The 17,750-nt window shown below is 46.2% G+C and overlaps 1 protein-coding gene across 2 annotated transcripts in view; it reads left to right on the forward strand.

Annotated features, from left to right (window-relative positions):
- The window catches only part of BCL2L2 (BCL2 like 2), a 212,701-nt gene that overhangs the window by 111,394 nt on the left and 83,557 nt on the right, over positions 1-17,750 (forward strand). For both annotated transcript variants that reach the window (XM_078644981.1, XM_078644982.1), the window contains one exon: positions 14,028-14,122. The gene's annotated coding sequence lies outside the window, so the exon portion shown is untranslated. The remainder of the gene's footprint in view (positions 1-14,027; positions 14,123-17,750) is intronic.

Here is a 17,750-nt window from a genome sequence, read left to right on the forward strand (position 1 = left end):
ATCTTATATTAGGTTGTAAAGGGTTCCAAAGTTTGGCTGCTTGAACAGAGAAGGATGTGCCACCCATGTTTTTTTCTTGTATCTTGGGATTTTGAGGCCAGGTGCCATTTTAGAGCGGAGGTTCCTTTGTTGAATTGTTTGGTGATTTTATTCCTGATGAAGAGTGGTCCCATTCCATGTTTTGCTTTGTGGGTGATACAAATCAGCTTGAATGTGGATCTTCTTGCAACCAGTAACCAATGCAGGGCTTTCAAGACAGGTTAGATGTGGTCTCGTGGTTTCATATGCAAGAGTAGTCTGGCAACCGAGTTCTAAATCCATTGTTACTTCCAGTTACTTCCCTGTCTCCACGCTATGTCCCCTACCCCCTCCACCTCCGCGTCCCTCCTTCATGCTTTGGCTACCTCCCCTTTTCCCTTCCTCTCTCCCCTGAATTCCTCTCCACCTGCCTGCTTTGTCTATCCTTATGCCTATGCTCCGCTCAATTCTCCTTACCCTCTCCCTTTTACATTACCCCCTTACCCCTCTACACTTCATTAACCTAAAAATGTAACTTGTAACTGTTGTACCTTCTGTAACAATGTATTATTTGTAACCTATGTAACTCTCCTCATGTAAAGTACTCTGATACCTCCGGCTCTAGCCAGCGCTATATAAAACTCAAGTAAATAAAAAAATAAATTGTAGTCTTTTCATGGCCATTAAAGGTGATCCGTGGTAGAGGCTATTGGCGTAATCGAGTTTGGACAGAACAAGGGAGATGGTAGCTTGGACCTTGTGTGGAAATCCCAAATGAGGGAAAATTTGTCACAGCATTTTTATAGTGACTAAGCTTGATCTTGCTAGTTTGTCCACTTGTGCATTCATCGATAGCTTGGAGTCCATGGTTATTGCAAGGTTTCTTACTTCCTTCAATACTTTAGGTGGTGATCCCAGTTCATCACGCCAGGCGGCAAGCGGGTCATAATGTTTCCAATCGCCACACGTTAGTATGTCTGTTTTGGAAGCATTCCATTTGAGGTGGCTCCAAGTCATGTACTGATCCAAAGCTCTGAGACAACTGAAAATTTTGATTACTTTCTTCTAGGCAATTCCGTTTGCGAAGTTCATTGAGTATTTTATAGAATTCTTTGTTTGCACATTTAGCATTTTGAATTCTGTCTGAATAGTACCTTTTCTTAGCTTTTTTCATAGAGGACTTGTTTAATCTGTTAATTTTCTGTAGGTGAAGTTTGTCTTGTTTGGCGTTTGTTTTGAGCCAGGTACGTTGCAGCTTTCTTATTTGTTGTTTTATATCTTGTTTCAATAGTAGGGGATCTCTGTGTATAGTCATAATCTAGTGAATAGTCCCGCTCATGTGCGGGGACCCCGGAGCAATCAAAAATAATCTCTTAAGGTGTCTTCTTTGCAGTAGTGCATAGACACTTAAGAGAGAATTAAAGACAGATAATGCAGCCTATACATGCAAGGCTACACTGTCCAGTACTTCAACTAGAAATGCAAAGGATATTCCACCAATATCACATTTAAACCTGTCTGCCAGGTTTCACCATGGAAAACACTTCCCCCCTTCACCAAATCCTTGGAATGATAGAGAGGAAGGACAGGACAGACAAGCCCCAATAGGCTGCCATTATGTGGGTTAAAAAGGGATACCGTGCCTTTAAGGAAACTTTCCAGAACTCTCCTGGTATCCCAGAATGCACAGGAACTCCCTCCACTTTCAGTTCTTTTTTCCGGCTCCTGCTAGTAGGACCCTGTAGCATTGAGCTCTCCCTTTTTTGGTTTTTTTCCTACAAATTGTGCACTTTTTAAGTGTTAGAGTGTGTTCATGCGACGTGTTTTGCCTCTTCTCATCTTTGCTGGAGTTTCTCTGGTTTCTTGAGCTGCTCTTTTATCAAATATGCCTGCCTTATTTGATAAATGTCCTGTGTGCTCCAGGAAAAAGGCAAAATCAGATCCTCACAGGGTTTGCATCCTGTGCCTGCCTTCTTCTCATGTTCCTGAGGAGTGTGATATCTGTCTGCAGTTCCCTAAAAGGACCCTTAAGGACAGGGAGAATACCAGACTCCAGGGTTTGAAACAGAGAAGGCAGCAACGACAAGGTGGGTCTGGGTATGAAGGGGCTCCTTCCTCTGCCCGTGCGTCGGCCTCTGGGGGGTTCCCAAGTAAGGAAAAGGCCAGAAAACGCCACCGGTCTCTGTCGACGTCGATAGCCTCGACGTCGGCATCTAAAGGAATGACCACAGTCTGTTACCCGTCTCCCCAGGGCTCTGGGTCGAAGCGCCGTCGACGTTCGACGTCGAGGGGACTGACGTCGAGACCTCCGACGAGGTCGACGTCGAGGACTGATTCGTCGTCGAGCCATCTTCGACGTCGAGAGAGGTCAAGATGCTGGCGCTCGCCGTCGAGGTGACACCGGCGGTCACCGTCGACGTCGACACGTAAGTCAGCGACGTCGAGACGAAGATCAGCGTCGAGACGGAGGTCGCCGACGCCGAGAAGATCGCCGTCGTCGAGGAGACGATCGACGTCGAGGCACCGACCGTCGATGTCAAAGCGACGCCCATTGACGCCGAGCAGACGCTCGTCGATGTCGAGGCGACATTCGTCAACGTCAAGGAGACGCTCTGCGACGTCGAGGGGACGCTCAGCGTCGAGGAGGAAGCTTAGATGTTCTAGGACGAGGACGGAGTCCTCGGCTTCAGCGAGCACACGGTCGCGGCGGCGCCGTCGCTCGTCTACGAGGGGTAGGGCCTCAAGATCGCCCCCCTCTGGTCAGAAGAAGAAGAAAAGGAGAGTGGGACAGTCTCCGGGCTCGGAGTACTCTCAAGTTTACTCACCCTCTAAACCAAGGTCGCCTACACCTCCTCCTTTGCCCGTGGATCCAACTTCGCGGACCCCGACTCCTCCTCCACTGCCTCAACCTCCTACTCCACCACCTCCGGTTCCTCCTCACCGTCCTCCTCCACCGGCTCCGCCAAGGTCGGCCTTGTTGCCTCATTTGGCGACGCCGCCTACGGGGCCTCCGCAACCTAGGCTTCCGGTTCGGCCTCCACAGCACCCTCCTTTCCGGCCCGCGGAACGCCCGAGGCCGCAGAGGTCGAGGTCTCGCTCAAGACGGAGAGATAGGTCCAGGAGTCGCCGTCGCTTGTCCACGAGGTCCAGACGGCGCCGTAGGAGGGACAGGTCTAGATCCCGCCATACAGATTTGTCCAGTGCCAGGGACTACTCGCCGACCCTGACGGACTCCCCTCGGACGAGGGTGTCCCCGATCGACGACATTGTCTCCTTCCAGGAGGTTTTATTGCGAGGAGCAGCCAAGCTGGGCATCACACTCACGGTGCCCGCGCCCCTGACGTCCGTCATCTACGAAACACTGCACAAGAAGCAGTTGCCTCGCCCATTGTTGCCGTTGTTGCCAGGGTTGGTGGAACCCCCCATGGAGCTCTTCCTCACCCCTGCGGTTATGAAGTCAGCGCCCTCAAGGCTACAAAAGAAGTATCGGGCCCCCGACTCGGACCCATTATAATAATGGGGTAACCCAAAAAGGTACAGGACCTGGGTATAACACGTTATTAGAATACAATGGTCCAAGACCTCTATAATTTATAAACTGAATTCATCAGTAAGTGATCATTAATTCAACAAAATTAGGAGCATGTATACATTGATCAGCTCTATCCAGAAATGCATGTACATAAAATAAACAACAGTATCAATAGACGAGCAATATTTTAATTTATTGCTCCACAGTCACACAGGTTAACAATAGTTCATAACTGCAAAGCATTACAGTCCATAGTGGGTGCCCCAAAGGAGCGTGCAACATAGCAAAGGAGTGCCAAAAGAGTGTGATTAGAACGGAAAAGAAATCAAATAAATAGTGACACAAGGTGTTCAAGTTAATTAATAAAACAGTAACAGATCATCAATAACCCATCCTGCAAAACCTGACCACTAAATTATTTAAAAGAGATCCTCTCATACATTGTACATGAATAAATCATAAATTTTGCACATCAATGTAGAGAATATTGATCGGGTCCAGGTTATATATACACAGCGTCAACGTTTCGACTCGTCTTAAGGCCATACGGTGTTTTATGCCTGGGCCGTGCGAGTCTTCATCAGGACAATACAAGAATGGGGCAACCAAGGGATTATCGATGTCCCTACAAAAGAAAATAAATACATATTTTACACTGTTGTCTAATCCTAACTAATTATAAGGATTGCCCATTAATTCAATTCGCTTACCCTGACTGGTGTAAGTGGTGAAGAATCCCATGCAACAAGCTGGTGACTCTATATCCTACAAGAGGAATGAATGAACAGGACGGATTTTGTCAAAGTCAATTTAGGTGTGACGATCGAATTTAAGGAAAGAAACGACCTGTTCAAATACCTTCTGAACTCCAGATCAAATCCGAGTTTCAATGGATGGTGGTAGTTCAATAGTCCTAAAGTAATTGATACAGAGTACATATTAGTGTCAATCAATGATCTACATATCCCTAACTATCCGCACATAAGGGAGAAGTAAAAGTTACCTGCAATTTTAGTTCTGTAACTTTTAAAGTATCCTCCTTGGCCAATTATAATTTTTTGAGACCATACTGGTTTGAAATTAGACAAACTCTCCCACGTCGTAATCAGTTGACTACAAGGTAAAAAACAGCGACGGGTTAGACAACCCTTACCAAAGTCAGACAGGAACTGCTCTAAGTCGAGCCCCATACCAACCATCCCGCTTACCGTAAATGTTTACTTCACGGAGCGCACACGGAGGCAGCACAGCATTACCGGCCATCCAAGATTGAATGAAACGCCATTCAGTGCGGCGATATAGAAAAAGGACTAGGCACTGTTCGTGTCAGTACGGCGGTTCAGTGCGGCGATATAGAAAAAGGACTGGGCACTGTTCGTGTCAAGATTAATTAATTTCAATATGATCCATAGTCGATTATATATGGATAGTATGCCGAGCTTGATGAAAGCATATTAATTAGATCACAATACTAAGGTAAACGTATTACTCAGTGGTCAATTAAACGAGTCACGAACAACCCGTGTCGGCCATCTTGGTTTGGGTAATCAATCAAGTCGAAACACAGGGTTAGAAACGATCAACCTAGGATTCCTGATTGTACCCCTAAATTATTTAAAGTGAAACAATTGGAAGAGGGCCAGTCCTAAGGTGCATATTAGATGGTGGCCGTTTTGGAAAGGGTTGAAACTCCATATGGATAAGAGCGACCTCTCAATTAAAAAGAATTATATACATATATACAATACACAAAATGTGATTAGACAAACTCAAGACATATTTACAACATATTCAGTACACACTTATTTTTACAAAAAGTCATTACGGACAGATATACATCAAGTATTGGTAGTTACTCGAAAATTATTTCAAGAGAAACCTTTAACCAATAGATCTTAAATAGATGCAAGGCAGATGCTTGAGTTCACATCACCCAGATTCATAAGTGTACCAACTGTCTGTTCATTTCTTCCAATTCATTCAGACCCCTGTTGACCGTATCAAGGAGATGTATCCATTTACATTCTCTAAGACTGAGAGTCCTATTGAAATCTCCACCCCTTGCATTGGCTATCACTTTTTCAATAACCCACCATTTCATGCTATTCGGTTCATGTTCGAAAGTGGTGAAGTGCTCCACCAAAGGGGCTCCAGCAGTTTTGCACCGTATCTGGCTGGTATGCTGGAGGATACGGCACTTAACTCTTTGAATCGTCTATCCAACATACATGAACCCACAAGGGCATACGAAGACATAAATCACCCCTGTGGTATTGCAATTGCTGTGTTCTTTCAAGGTGTACGTTCGATTATTGTAGGTAAATGTAGTACATTCCTTAGTGTGAGCACACGCTTTACATGAGCCACATTTCTTATGGCCCAATTCAGGGGGAAGGCCCCATAATGTAGTTTGGGTGACTTTTACCGGTGTGGATAGCAGCGATTTTATCAAGTGGTCTCTAATGTTTCTTCCTTTTCGGAATGCATGTAACGGAGGCTCTAGATCACCTACTACTTCCTTTACCAGGTGCCAATGGCGATTAATCACCTTTTTGATCATATTACTTTTAGTATTAAAGGTGGTAACACATACTAATCTCTCATCCTGGGGTGCTTTCTCCTGTACAGTTAACAGGGCTTCCCGATGTTTATGCCATGCACGTTTCCGTGCCTTTTTCAACAGGCGCATTGGGTATCCTCGTTCGCTCAACCTAGCAATGAGTAATGCAGCTTCATCAAAGAAATCTTCTTTTTTGGTACAGTTCCTCCGCAACCTCAGAAATCGACCAAAAGGTAAATTGTCTCTGAGGTTGCGGGGATGATGACTTGACTCAGACCCAGCGTTTCTGCGCTTGGACCCCGCGCCGGCGGCGGGGAAACAACACGCCACCACCCCGTCATCGACAGTGCCTCCTGACAAGGAGAGCTGCTGGATGGATTTGGCGGGCAGGAAGGTCTGCGGGACGGCCGCCACGTCTATGAAGGCCGCTAGTGCCTCAGCCTTGTTGAGACGTTATGATCGGTTCCTATGGGAGTCCCTCACACGGTTCGTGGAACTCCTTCCCCGGGAGAAAAGGGAGGATTTCCAAGAGATCATGAATGAAGGACTTATGGTTTCCAACCAAGTGATTGGCGCTGCTGCGTATTCCTCCATCCTGCCAGCCCACGGGTACTGTCATGGGGTCAACCTGAGACGCCATGCCTGGCTGCGTCTGACGTCCTTGAAGCCCGAGGCGCAGCAGAGGGTTGCCAATCTAGCCTTCTCTGGCAAGACCCTTTTTGGGAAACATGCGCACGAGGAGATGGCCCGCATGAAGGCGGAGGCGGAGACCTTGACGGCTGTCGGGTTGGAAAAGCCGAAGGAACAGAACCTTCCGCTCGTTCCAGAGACGGTACGGGGCGCAAGGTAGAGGGCAAGGTCGACAGGCTGGGCAGCAACAACAGCCGCAGCAGCAACAGTTCCAACGACGCCCGTTCCAAAAGCGCCAGAGGGGCCGCAGTGGTCAGCAGTCTTCATCCGCGACCAAAGGCTCGGCTGGGTCTAGGCCCTGAGGTGCTTGTTCCCCCTCATCCGTTACCCGCTCCAGTGGGGGGAAGCATCCAAAATTACCTGGTAGAGTGGAGAAACATAACTCAAGACAAGTGGGTGCTGAATATTGTTTGCAATGGATACATTCTTCGGTTCACCAGTCCGCCTCCAGCAATTCCACCGGTTGCCTCGCAGTTCCAGCTACGCGAGCTCCAGGCGGAGGCCGACACCCTGTTAAGAAAAAGGGCGATAGAAGACGTCCTGTTGTCTCAAAGGGGAAAGGGCCTTTACTCTCGTTTCTTCCTGGTAAGGAAGAAGGACAAGAACGAGTTCAGGCCCATTCTGGATTTGCGACAGGCAAACAAGTGGATTCGCAGGGAAAAGTTTTGCATGCTGTCTGTGCACCAGATTTACCCTCAGCCGCAAAGGGGAGACTGGCTTTGCGCGATAGATCTGCAAGATGCGTACTTCCATGTGCCCATTTTACGGAAACACCGGAAGTTCCTGCGCTTCCTCATCGGCACCAATCACTATCAGTACACCGTACTACCGTTTGGACTGAAGTCTGCACCCAGGACGTTTCCAAAGTGCATGGCTGTGGTGGCAGCACACCTGCGAAAGAGCAAGGTGTTTGTCTACCCGTACCTGGACGACTGGTTGATCAAGGCCTCCACCTTCCAGGAAGCACAACTGCACTTCAACAGGACGGCCATCCTGCTGAATCAGCTGGGGTTGCACATAAATATGTCCAAGTCTGTTCCGATCCCGGTCCAGTGCCTGCAGTACTTGGGAGCCTCCATCAATACGCTGTCAGCAAGCGTGTCTCCTTCGGAGGAGAGACGCTATCACTCCCTCGGAAGGCTCAGGCTCTCATAGCTGCTCCATCTACAACAGTGAGGACGGTGTCTTCTCTACTGGGGTCGATTGCCTTTTGTATCTTCCTCACCCCACATGTGCGCCTGCACATGAGGCCGCTGCAGGAATGCTCGGAGGATCAATGGGACCAGAGGAAAGGGAGCTCGGACGACAGGATCCAGTTGTCTCTTCATGCCCGACAGTACCTGAGATGTCGTGCTCGGCAGAAAATCTACTCAGGGAGGTTCCTTTCCACAAGGATATCCCGACTCAGACTATCGTGCCGGATGCGTCTCTCCACGGCTGGGGAGCGCATTCAGACCATCTACAAATCCAGGGAACGTGGTCTCCAGTGGAGTCCACGTGTCACGTCAATTTCCTGGCACTCAGAGCGGTTCACTTGGCATTAAAGGCCTTTCATCCGTCCTTCCAGACAAACTCATTGCTTGTACAGACGGACAATACGACCACGATGTATTACCTCAACAAGCAGGGGGGCTCAAGATCGCGCACACTGTCACAGGAAGCGCAGACGATCTCGCACTGGCTGCTAGCCAGAGGACTGACAATAACGGTGACCCATCTGCCAGATGTGCAGAATGTTCAGGCGGACGCCCTCAGCAGACTGCTTCAGGAAAACCACGAGTGGCTCATAAACGACGAGGTGCTCGGCAACATCTTCGCCATGTGGGGCACTCCAGACGTGGATATGTTCGCCACCACCGAAAACAGCAAATGCCGCGACTTCGCCTTGAGGTATTATCAGATGGGGACTCTGGGGAACGCGTTATGGATCAGCTGGTCGAACAGCTTTCTGTACGCTTTTCCACCCATTCCCCTGATTCCGGCGCTGCTCATCAAGCTGGCCCAATCCCGGGCGCGGATGATCCTCATTGCTCCAGAATGGCCCAGGCAGTGGTGGTTCACGGACCTGCTTCACCGGTCGATCCTGCCTCATCGGCGGCTGCCGTGTCAGCCAGACCTTCTCACGAAGTTCGGGGGGCAGATGGTGCACCCCAACCTCTCGTCGTTGAGTTTGGCGGCATGGCTCCTGAGATAGTGCAATATGGCCACTTGAATCTTCCTGAGGATTGCATGGACATATTGAAGGAGGCTAAGAGGCCTTCTACTAGGACCTCTTATGCTTACAAATGGAAGAGATTCTGCATCTGGTGCATGTCTAAGAACTATGATCCGACGACCTGCAAGGAGGATGTTATCCTTCCATACCTTCTGCATTTAGCTCAGTATGGACTTAATTTCCATTCCATTAGGGTTCACCTGGCTGCGTTGACTGCGTACAGGAAATGCCCTACGCAGACGTCCTTCTTCCAGATTCCTGTGATTAAGGATTTTTTGGAAGGGTTGAAGAAGGTGTTCCCTCCTGTTCGGCTTCCTTCGCCTGCATGGGAACTGAATGTGGTGCTGTCCAGGCTGATGAAGGAACCTTTCAAGCCTATTCACAAGGCTTCACTGCAGCACCTGTCTTAGAAGGCGGCGTTCCTCGTGGCCATTACATCGGCCCGCAGGGTGAGTGAGATCCAGGCATTGTGTTGCCAAGAACCTTATGCTGTGTTTCATGCTGCTAAGGTTGTTATGCGTACTCACCCTAAGTTCCTTCCTAAGGTGATTTCTGATTTTCATGTTAATCAGACTATAACTTTACCGACTTTTTTCCAGAATCCTTCCACTCCAGCGGAAAGGTCTCTTCAGTCCCTGGATGTCAGAAGGGTGTTGAAATTCTATCTGGATAAAACCAAGGACATTCGCAGGTCCGACCAATTGTTTGTCAACTATGGGTCGGTTAGGACTGGTCTGTTATCAGAAAGCAAATAAGACCATAGGGGGTAAGCCTAAGGCTCATTCCACCAGGGGCAAAGCGGCTACAACAGCTTTGCTTCGTAATGTTCCCATTGCAGAGATCTGCAAGGCTGCCACTTGGAAGTCAGTACATACCTTTGCTAAGCATTACTGTCTGGACTCTGATGCCAGGGCAGATGCTCAGGTTGGGCAGGCTTAATTGAAAAAACTGTTTGCACAGTAGTGGTGTTGCCTTATTTTTCTCCACCGCCAGGTTGTTTTTGGATGGATTTGCCATTCTATTCACTAGATTATGACTATACACAGAGATCCCCTACTACAGAAGGAGTAGTTTCTTACTTGTAACTCCAGTTTTGTAGTAGGGGTATCTCTGTTATAGTCATAAGCGCCCGCCCTCCTCCCCGGTGGAGAAAAGGATAAAATGATGAATGCTACAGTTCTGTATACACCTCCAAAAAGAACTTAAAGTGGAGGGAGTTGCTGTGCATTCTGGGATACCAGGAGAGTTCTGAAAAGTTTCCTTAAAGGCACTGTATCCCTTTTTAAACCACATAATGGCAGCCTATGGGGGCTTGTCTGTCCTGTCCTTCCTCTCTATCATTCCAAGGATTTGGTGAAGGGGGAAGTGTTTTCCATGGTGAAACCTGGCAGACAGGTTTAAATGTGATTTGGTGGAATATCCTTTGCATTTCTAGTTGAAGTACTGGACAGTGTAGCCTTGCATGTATAGGCTGCATTATCTGTCTTTAATTCTCTCTTAAGTGTCCATGCACTACTGCAAAGAAGACAGTTTAGGAGATTATTTTTGATTGCTCCGGGGTCCCCGCACATGAGTGGGACTATTCACTAGATTATGACTATTACAGAGATACCCCTACCACAGAACTGGAGTTACAGGTAAGAAACTACTCCTTCTCTATGTTTCACCAAGGCACTCTTTTTTCCTTTGTTCTGTGGTGTGGTTTTGTGTGGTATCGGGATGTCAATAGCTTCCTGTAGCCACTCCTATAGTTTTTTACCAGAATTTATTGTTTCCAGATTTGTACTGGATGTTAGTTGTGTTTCTAAGTGTTCCAAATTGAGTTTGTTCCACGGTCGATAGGTGGATGGATGTAAGGTAGTTTTAGGTGAGTTGCTTAGTGTTGTTTTATGTTTGAAAGCTAGCAAGTGGTGGTCTGACCATGTGACTGGAGTTATAGTTTGAAAGGTAACTAGTTCGGTATTAGCAAAAATGACATCTAGGATATGTCCAGCGATGTGTGTGGGTTTGTGGACAATCTGGTTCAGGTTTAGTGCATCTAGGCCACTGAATATTGTTTTTGGATGGGTCATATTGGGTTTGTCAAACCAAATGTTGAGGTCACCCAGAACACATAGGTTGGAATGTATTGCGATCAGGTTTGAAACTGTGTCTAGAAGTGCATCTGGGAATTTCGCCTTGCTAGGTGGAAGTCTGTAAAGGAGCAGGAAGTTACAGGAGGCAGACGGTGTAGGATCACATCTGGTGAAAAGAGCCTCAATATTCTTTATTGGGATGTTGTCAACTTTAGTGATATGTAATGTTTGCCTGAACACAACAGCTAGACCACCTTTTTTGCCTATACGATTTTGGGTGATCGTTTGATAGCCTAGAGGAATGGCATCATGCAGGACTGGAGCCATATCCTCACCTAACCATGATTCAGTTACGAATAGTATAGTATGTCTGGTTTTGTATCGGTGAGAAGGTCGTAGATGTGATGTTTGTTTTTGGAGAGGGATCGAGCATTTGTTTAGTAGACAGTTTGGAGAATGGGCTTTGGTGATAGTGAGACTTTGTTTTGTAGAAGAGTGATTAGTATTGTGTGGGTTAGTAGAAGGTGCCGTTTTAGTGCTGTATTAGCTGTGTTAGGATAGCAATCGTGCAGCTGGTCTGTATCATATCCCTCATCCAGCATGCTAAGAAGGCATTTTGATGGGTCTGCGTGTATAGGTGGTGAGGACGGTGTTTGAGAGTGAGTTGGTGTGCTGTGTTGTTTTCGTGGTATAACATTTTTGTGCAGTAGACATTGGGAAGCAAAGTTGTGAAGTGTGGCATGTTGCTTATATTGTTTGCGTGTGTTCAGGGCAGAAAGTGTAGGAGTCAGGGGTGGTAGTGCAGCATCTGGGTCATATTGTAAGGTTTTAAATTGTCCAATGGTTAAGAGGCGTTTGGAAGAGAGTTGCTGTGTTGCTGTATCTGTGTTAGGTGTGGTGGAAGAGAGAAAGCTTGGCATTGGTGTTTGTTCCTTTGTGTGGTTTGAAAGGTGGGTGTATGTTTGTATGTTGTGATGGTATGTGTTCTGAGGTGTTGCGCTTGGAAGATCTTGTTGTGTTGGTGTGCGTGATATGTTTTGTTTTTGAGGAGTAGTGAAAATAGGTGCTGGTGTATTTGTTTCATGCAATGGATTTGTTTGTGTAGTATTGTTTATGAGAGGAGGTTATAAGATAAAGGGGGTGGTGATGTGTTTTTGAGTAGAGTGAATGTTTTGTGTAGGAGGGAATGAAGTAGAAGTAAGAGTGTTTGTCTTAGACTGGTTTGTTGCAAGAGTTAAAAAGTGTGGTGCCGTGCAGTGTATGTGTTGTGCGTTTGTATTATCATGGTAGAAGGGAGAGGAAGGTGTTGGTTGGACAAATGATGGATGGCTGATAATATGTTTGTTAGTGATAAAAAGTGGTATGGCGTAATTAGAGCAGGGTGTGTGTGTCTGGATGGGACGTATGGTGTGGAATGGAGTTGTATTAGTGATGAGTGGATTGGTTTCTGGTATAGGATAGAGTTGTGTATTGTTTGTAAGTGATGGCGGAAATATGTGGGAGCTGGGATAAAAGGGTGTATAGGTGTGGTTTGTGTGGTGTTGTAGTGGGTGCTGAGACATTGATTTGTGCATAGTGTTGGTTTGTAGTAAGTGTGTGGTGTGCATTTGGTGTGGTGAGTGTGTTGCTCTGTTTCTGGATGTGGATGGTGTACGGTAGGTACTACTGAAGAGAAAACGGGCAGCATTTTTGGCCCTGGCCCTGACCAGTCTCCAAAAGGCACCCTTCATCCCAGGCTGAGGTGAGTCCAAGGATCTGCTGACTGAATGTTCTGGGCTACAGGGACACAATAAGCTCCAGAGGCCTCCCTGTAACTACCAATTAACATGCTGCACTGGAGCTGCCTGGACCTGATACTAGACCGGCCTGAGCCATTCTGCCTTCTGATGGAGTGAGTTTCTGATCCCTCAAGAGGTACCTCCCAGGGTCTTGGCTCATTGGTGTGGCATCCGTTGAGCTTCTCCTAAATGAAGAAATACAGAAATTTTGGACTCTTCATGACCTCAAATGGATGAATTTGTGCCAAGATCTTGCTGCCCGCATTAACTGCCAATGAGAAGCTGTAGTGAACCCGACTCTTCATGCTACAGCGACCACCAGCAACGACCGGCAACGCAAGATCTACACTTCGTGCCACAGACTGCGGTGACTGCCAATGTGAAACTGCAGCAACAACCATCTGGGATGCCCAATGACTGTACCCGATGCCCAACCTGCTCCTTGTGGTCTCTGTCAGCACGAACTGGAACTATCTGCTTTGTACTTTAAAAGGTAACTTTTTCAGCAGGGTTAACCTAATCCCTATATCCCGCCCATGCCAGATCACGATCAGCCTGAATTTGTGACTTTTACCCGATGCTGTACCTTTCTTAGATCTTTGAAAATGCATTTCTCCAGTTCTACTGATTGGGTTGTCATTTTAGACTACATTTTACTCAAATTTTCGAAATAGGTATGGGATTTTACTTGTGTTGTGCTTCCACTTTATTGCGGTTTGTGTGCTTCTTAAATACTTCACAAATTGTCCTTAAGTTCAGCCTGACAGTTTGTGCCAAGCTACCACATAGTTAATCACAAGTTAATTTAGTGACTTCTTGTGCTTCAACTTGACAAGGATTGTGGCTGTTGCTTGAGAAGGGCTCCCACTCCCCTCAACCAAGAACCCAATTTCCAACAGTGGTTCTAGAACTAAGCCGTACCTTTGGAAAGTTGACCAAATGAGTATCACCCTAAATATCACCATCCTGGTGTATGACATGCATGGGAGCTGTTCAAGTCTCTTCAGATGGAAAGCTGCCCCTGTGCCTAAAGTGATTATATAGTGTTTGTTTTGGGTTATAAGGGTAGTGTGCAGAAGACGGAGTCTTTGTTTCTGCCATGTTTAACTTCATAAAGTAAAAGTTCAGATTCGTAAAGTGTTTTCTTTTTTTTATGTAGAACCTCTTGAAGGGAAACCCTGAATAAAATGGTGATGAGAGGCATGTGTCAGCCTGTGGCAGATGGATTCTTCCTATGCTCCTGACCATCTACAGGTAAGCAGTGCCAGTGCATGCACTACCTCATGGATTCCAGTTTCAGAAGGTTGGCTCTGTGATGGTAGCCATGGACACTATGAGTGAGTGGCACCTTCTTAATGCCTCCTAATTCATAACGTGTGCTCATGTGTGTCATAGTTTGCGGAGTTACCGTTTGTGGCATTACATTTAGGAAAGTCATTAACAAGTTAATCTCAGTATGATTAGTTACAGCAAACTTTGGAGCTCGTGAAATTAATTCCTTAGGTTACACTTCAGCTTGATGTTATGGAAGCTGTTATCGGGTCACTTATGTTAGAAGAGAGTAAGAGGGTAATAGATACAAATCTCTCAGGAAATGGGTGGGGTGGCCAGTTATAACTTTGCTATTGATATAGCGTTTACAACTAAGGCTTACAAATTCTTTACAAAGAATAAGACAAAATAAGAAAAGCCAGTAGAAATACTCTTAGTAAAAAAATGAAATAATAGATTTTTCTTGTCTCAGATATACACTATATTAGACACAAGTTACATCAGTCTGAGCCCCAACTTCAAAATAAGGAAGGGGAAACCAAACCAGGGACTCTGCTATAAGACGATGCCAGTGGTAAGTCTGAGGACTCTAAATTCCGTAGACCGGAAGTAACAGGTGCTGATATGTCAAGGAGGCCAGGTGAAGAAACAATAACATTTGTAGAAGAAGCAATCTTTATTCCTGAAGAGAACTGGTGGATGCAACCAGCTTCTCATCCACCTCGCAACGATCTGCCAAAGCGGCAAACATAGAATGAGAATGTCTGATTGACTATAAATATTCTGTCAACTAGGTTGCAACTGCATTCACGTGCAACCTAGTTGCTAAGCAACAACACAACACCAGGTCTGACCTAGAAAGACTGGGGCAGTAAAGTGAAAGGTGCAAGTTCTCTGGTATGGTGTTAAGGGAGTTGGAATGAAAAGAGAGCAGAGGAGAGAGAGAGATGAGTGCAGTAGAGACTGAGGAGTAGTTGTGGAGGAGAGATGGAGATGGGTGCAAGAAAGCAGCCAGCTATGCACAGCTGAACCTGTCATGTAACTAGTACAGATACTGGAGGTTTGGCCATGCAGAATTCACTGCTCCCAGACAGATCACCCACTTAGAGCTGGGTTCTGAGTCTCCCTACCATTGTTCACGTGCATAACCTTGGCCTCAGGCAAGTACTCCATTCTCTCTAATGCCGCCTTCGGTACTAGAGCGGCTTCTAAAAGAGTGATTGAGTGACTAGTGGTAAGGATTTCATGAATACCATAAAATGGGAAGCACAAACAGTTGGTAATAGTAAGTGTTTAGTTGTATACCCTTTGCTAAGAATGAGGTAATGTGACGGTGAAAAAAAGTAACAGGAAGGGAGAAAGTGTGGTTAGTGGCACTTTACCCAGTGGCACAGTTTTAAGGTGACTAGAAACATTAAGAATCATGTATCATGACCAGTATTGATGCTCAGCTGGTTTCTTGGGAATTTGGAGACAGAGAGGAGAAATTATATCCCAAAATGATCGTTTTATTTTTTATTTAAATTTGTTATGATTTTTCAACAGTGTTAGCATTGTGCAACAATCACTGTATAGCATAGTGTGTTCATCCACCATTTGCTCACATTATTCAACTCAGAAGTAGACACATCACATAATTGCAGCCAGTCCTTGTTCCCCTTTTCTTTTTGTAGAGCCCCACCGAGTCCCTTCAGACCCCCTTATGAGCAGACCCCCTCCTGGTGGTTAAACCTACCCTGCCCCCTTCTTGCTGCTACTTTATACCCTGCAGACAGAACTATCTGACTCCACTGTCTCACACCTGTGTCAGGTCCTCCACCTTTTATCCCTCCTGGAACATCCTGAGGGTGCATCCCAGGTGTACGGGTCTTTTGCCACTTTGTCGTTTTTTTTTTTAGTTAAGCAGATGTGAGACTACTGCGTCTGAGCCCAATCCATCACGTCCCTGCACCAGTTTTGTTTTGAGAGGCACCTCTTCGCGAGTACCAATGCAAGTTGTGTGAATTTCCACTGCATTTTTCATCCTGTGAGCTCTCTCTGTAATGGGCTAAAATACCGTGTTGAGGGGTGCTCTGGAGGAAATCCTTGTCACCTCTCTCCATTGTGTCGTCACCGAAGTCCAGTGGAGGTGTGCCGCAGGGAACGACCACGCCAGGTGCAGGAAGGTGGCCCTGTCTGTCCCTTAGGGCAGGCGTGCTGCCGTTCTATGCATGCACATTCTGCTTAGCTTAATCTGGGTTAGGTACACGCAATGAAGATAGTTAAAATGTACCAGCTTAAATCTGGCATTAGTTAAGGGGGGGGAGAGGTGGAGGTCGTTTTAAAGATCTATAGTTGTCACCTTTTCCTAATCAGTCTGCTGACAAGCGCAACAAGTAGGGCCAATCTCTGTTCACTCTAGAGCCCTTCATCAATAGCTCAAGGGGGTGTACCCTTAGGTACATAGAAGTAGTTTTTTCTCCTTCACCAATTGACCCGCATGCTGATGTTGTGCTTCATAGTAATACAGCTCTATGTCAAGAAGTCAAATCTTCCTGGTCCAATTTCAATGTGTTGAGTGCTTCTCCACTGCACTTTCCCTCCCAGACCAAAGATATCAATAAACTTTTCGGTGCCTGAAAATGGTCTCGGGCAATAGGACACAGGGAGTTCAGCACTACACAGAGGCACTGGGTCAGGAAGAAAATCTTGCCAATAGCCATTTCTCACCAGACCATGGTTTGTGGGTCACCCTGGGGCGGGATGATATAGTATCTTGGAGTTGTAGCATCGGGGGTACTCTCTAAGCATGTATCTGATTGGCCATCTTGTCAGGCCAGGCCCCCTCCTAAAATTGTCTTACATGTAAATAGTTATGTATACCTGTTTAAAAAAATAAACCGTTGGCCAAAGATTCACTTTTTCCTGCTCTTCATGCACTACTACATTGCTGTTAGACATGGGATTAAACGAACTCCAATTGTTGCTAACCTAGCGACAGTATGGGATGGGTAAACCAGTTAGCAGAAGTACAGCGGCATCAAGAGATAGTTATGGGTCAAAGTGTTAAACTATCACATTAGGACAGGACAGCATTCTGGGACGTTTAAGGAGACCAAGCATATACAATGACCAGTGACACAGCCATCGAGTTAGGTTATAGCCAGGGGAAGCATTTACCTTATTAGTGTCTCTGCAGTCCTACAAAAATATCAGACTGCGGAGCTTCCTGTTTTTTCTTTTTCATAATGTTTGAAAGGGTGCAGCATGGCCAGTGGACAGATCGGTCAATATATATCGCCGTGCTTTTGTCTAGAGAATTTCAAGCTGCGCATCAGATAGCTAATCCCTTGTGAACAGCATCATGCCCTGTAATAAATAAAAAAGGCCTTCTGTAGAGATTGAAAATAGCTTGTGTTTTTTTACACAAATAGTAGTGGTTCCTTGTGGAGAGCCCTAATTAGAGTTGTATTCTATTGCTTCAAAGATTTTAAAAGCGAGATGGCTTCAGCTGTCAAATTTAGTGGAACAGTAAGGAGAAAATGTAAACTTCTAACTGTTTTACTGCCAGTGTTTTTTATGCATTCCTGTACATTTTATGACCTATTCATAACATAAATAAGGGAACGAA

Source organism: Lissotriton helveticus, chromosome 5_1 (genome assembly GCF_964261635.1).
Source record: "Lissotriton helveticus chromosome 5_1, aLisHel1.1, whole genome shotgun sequence".
Lineage (NCBI taxonomy): Eukaryota > Metazoa > Chordata > Amphibia > Caudata > Salamandridae > Lissotriton > Lissotriton helveticus.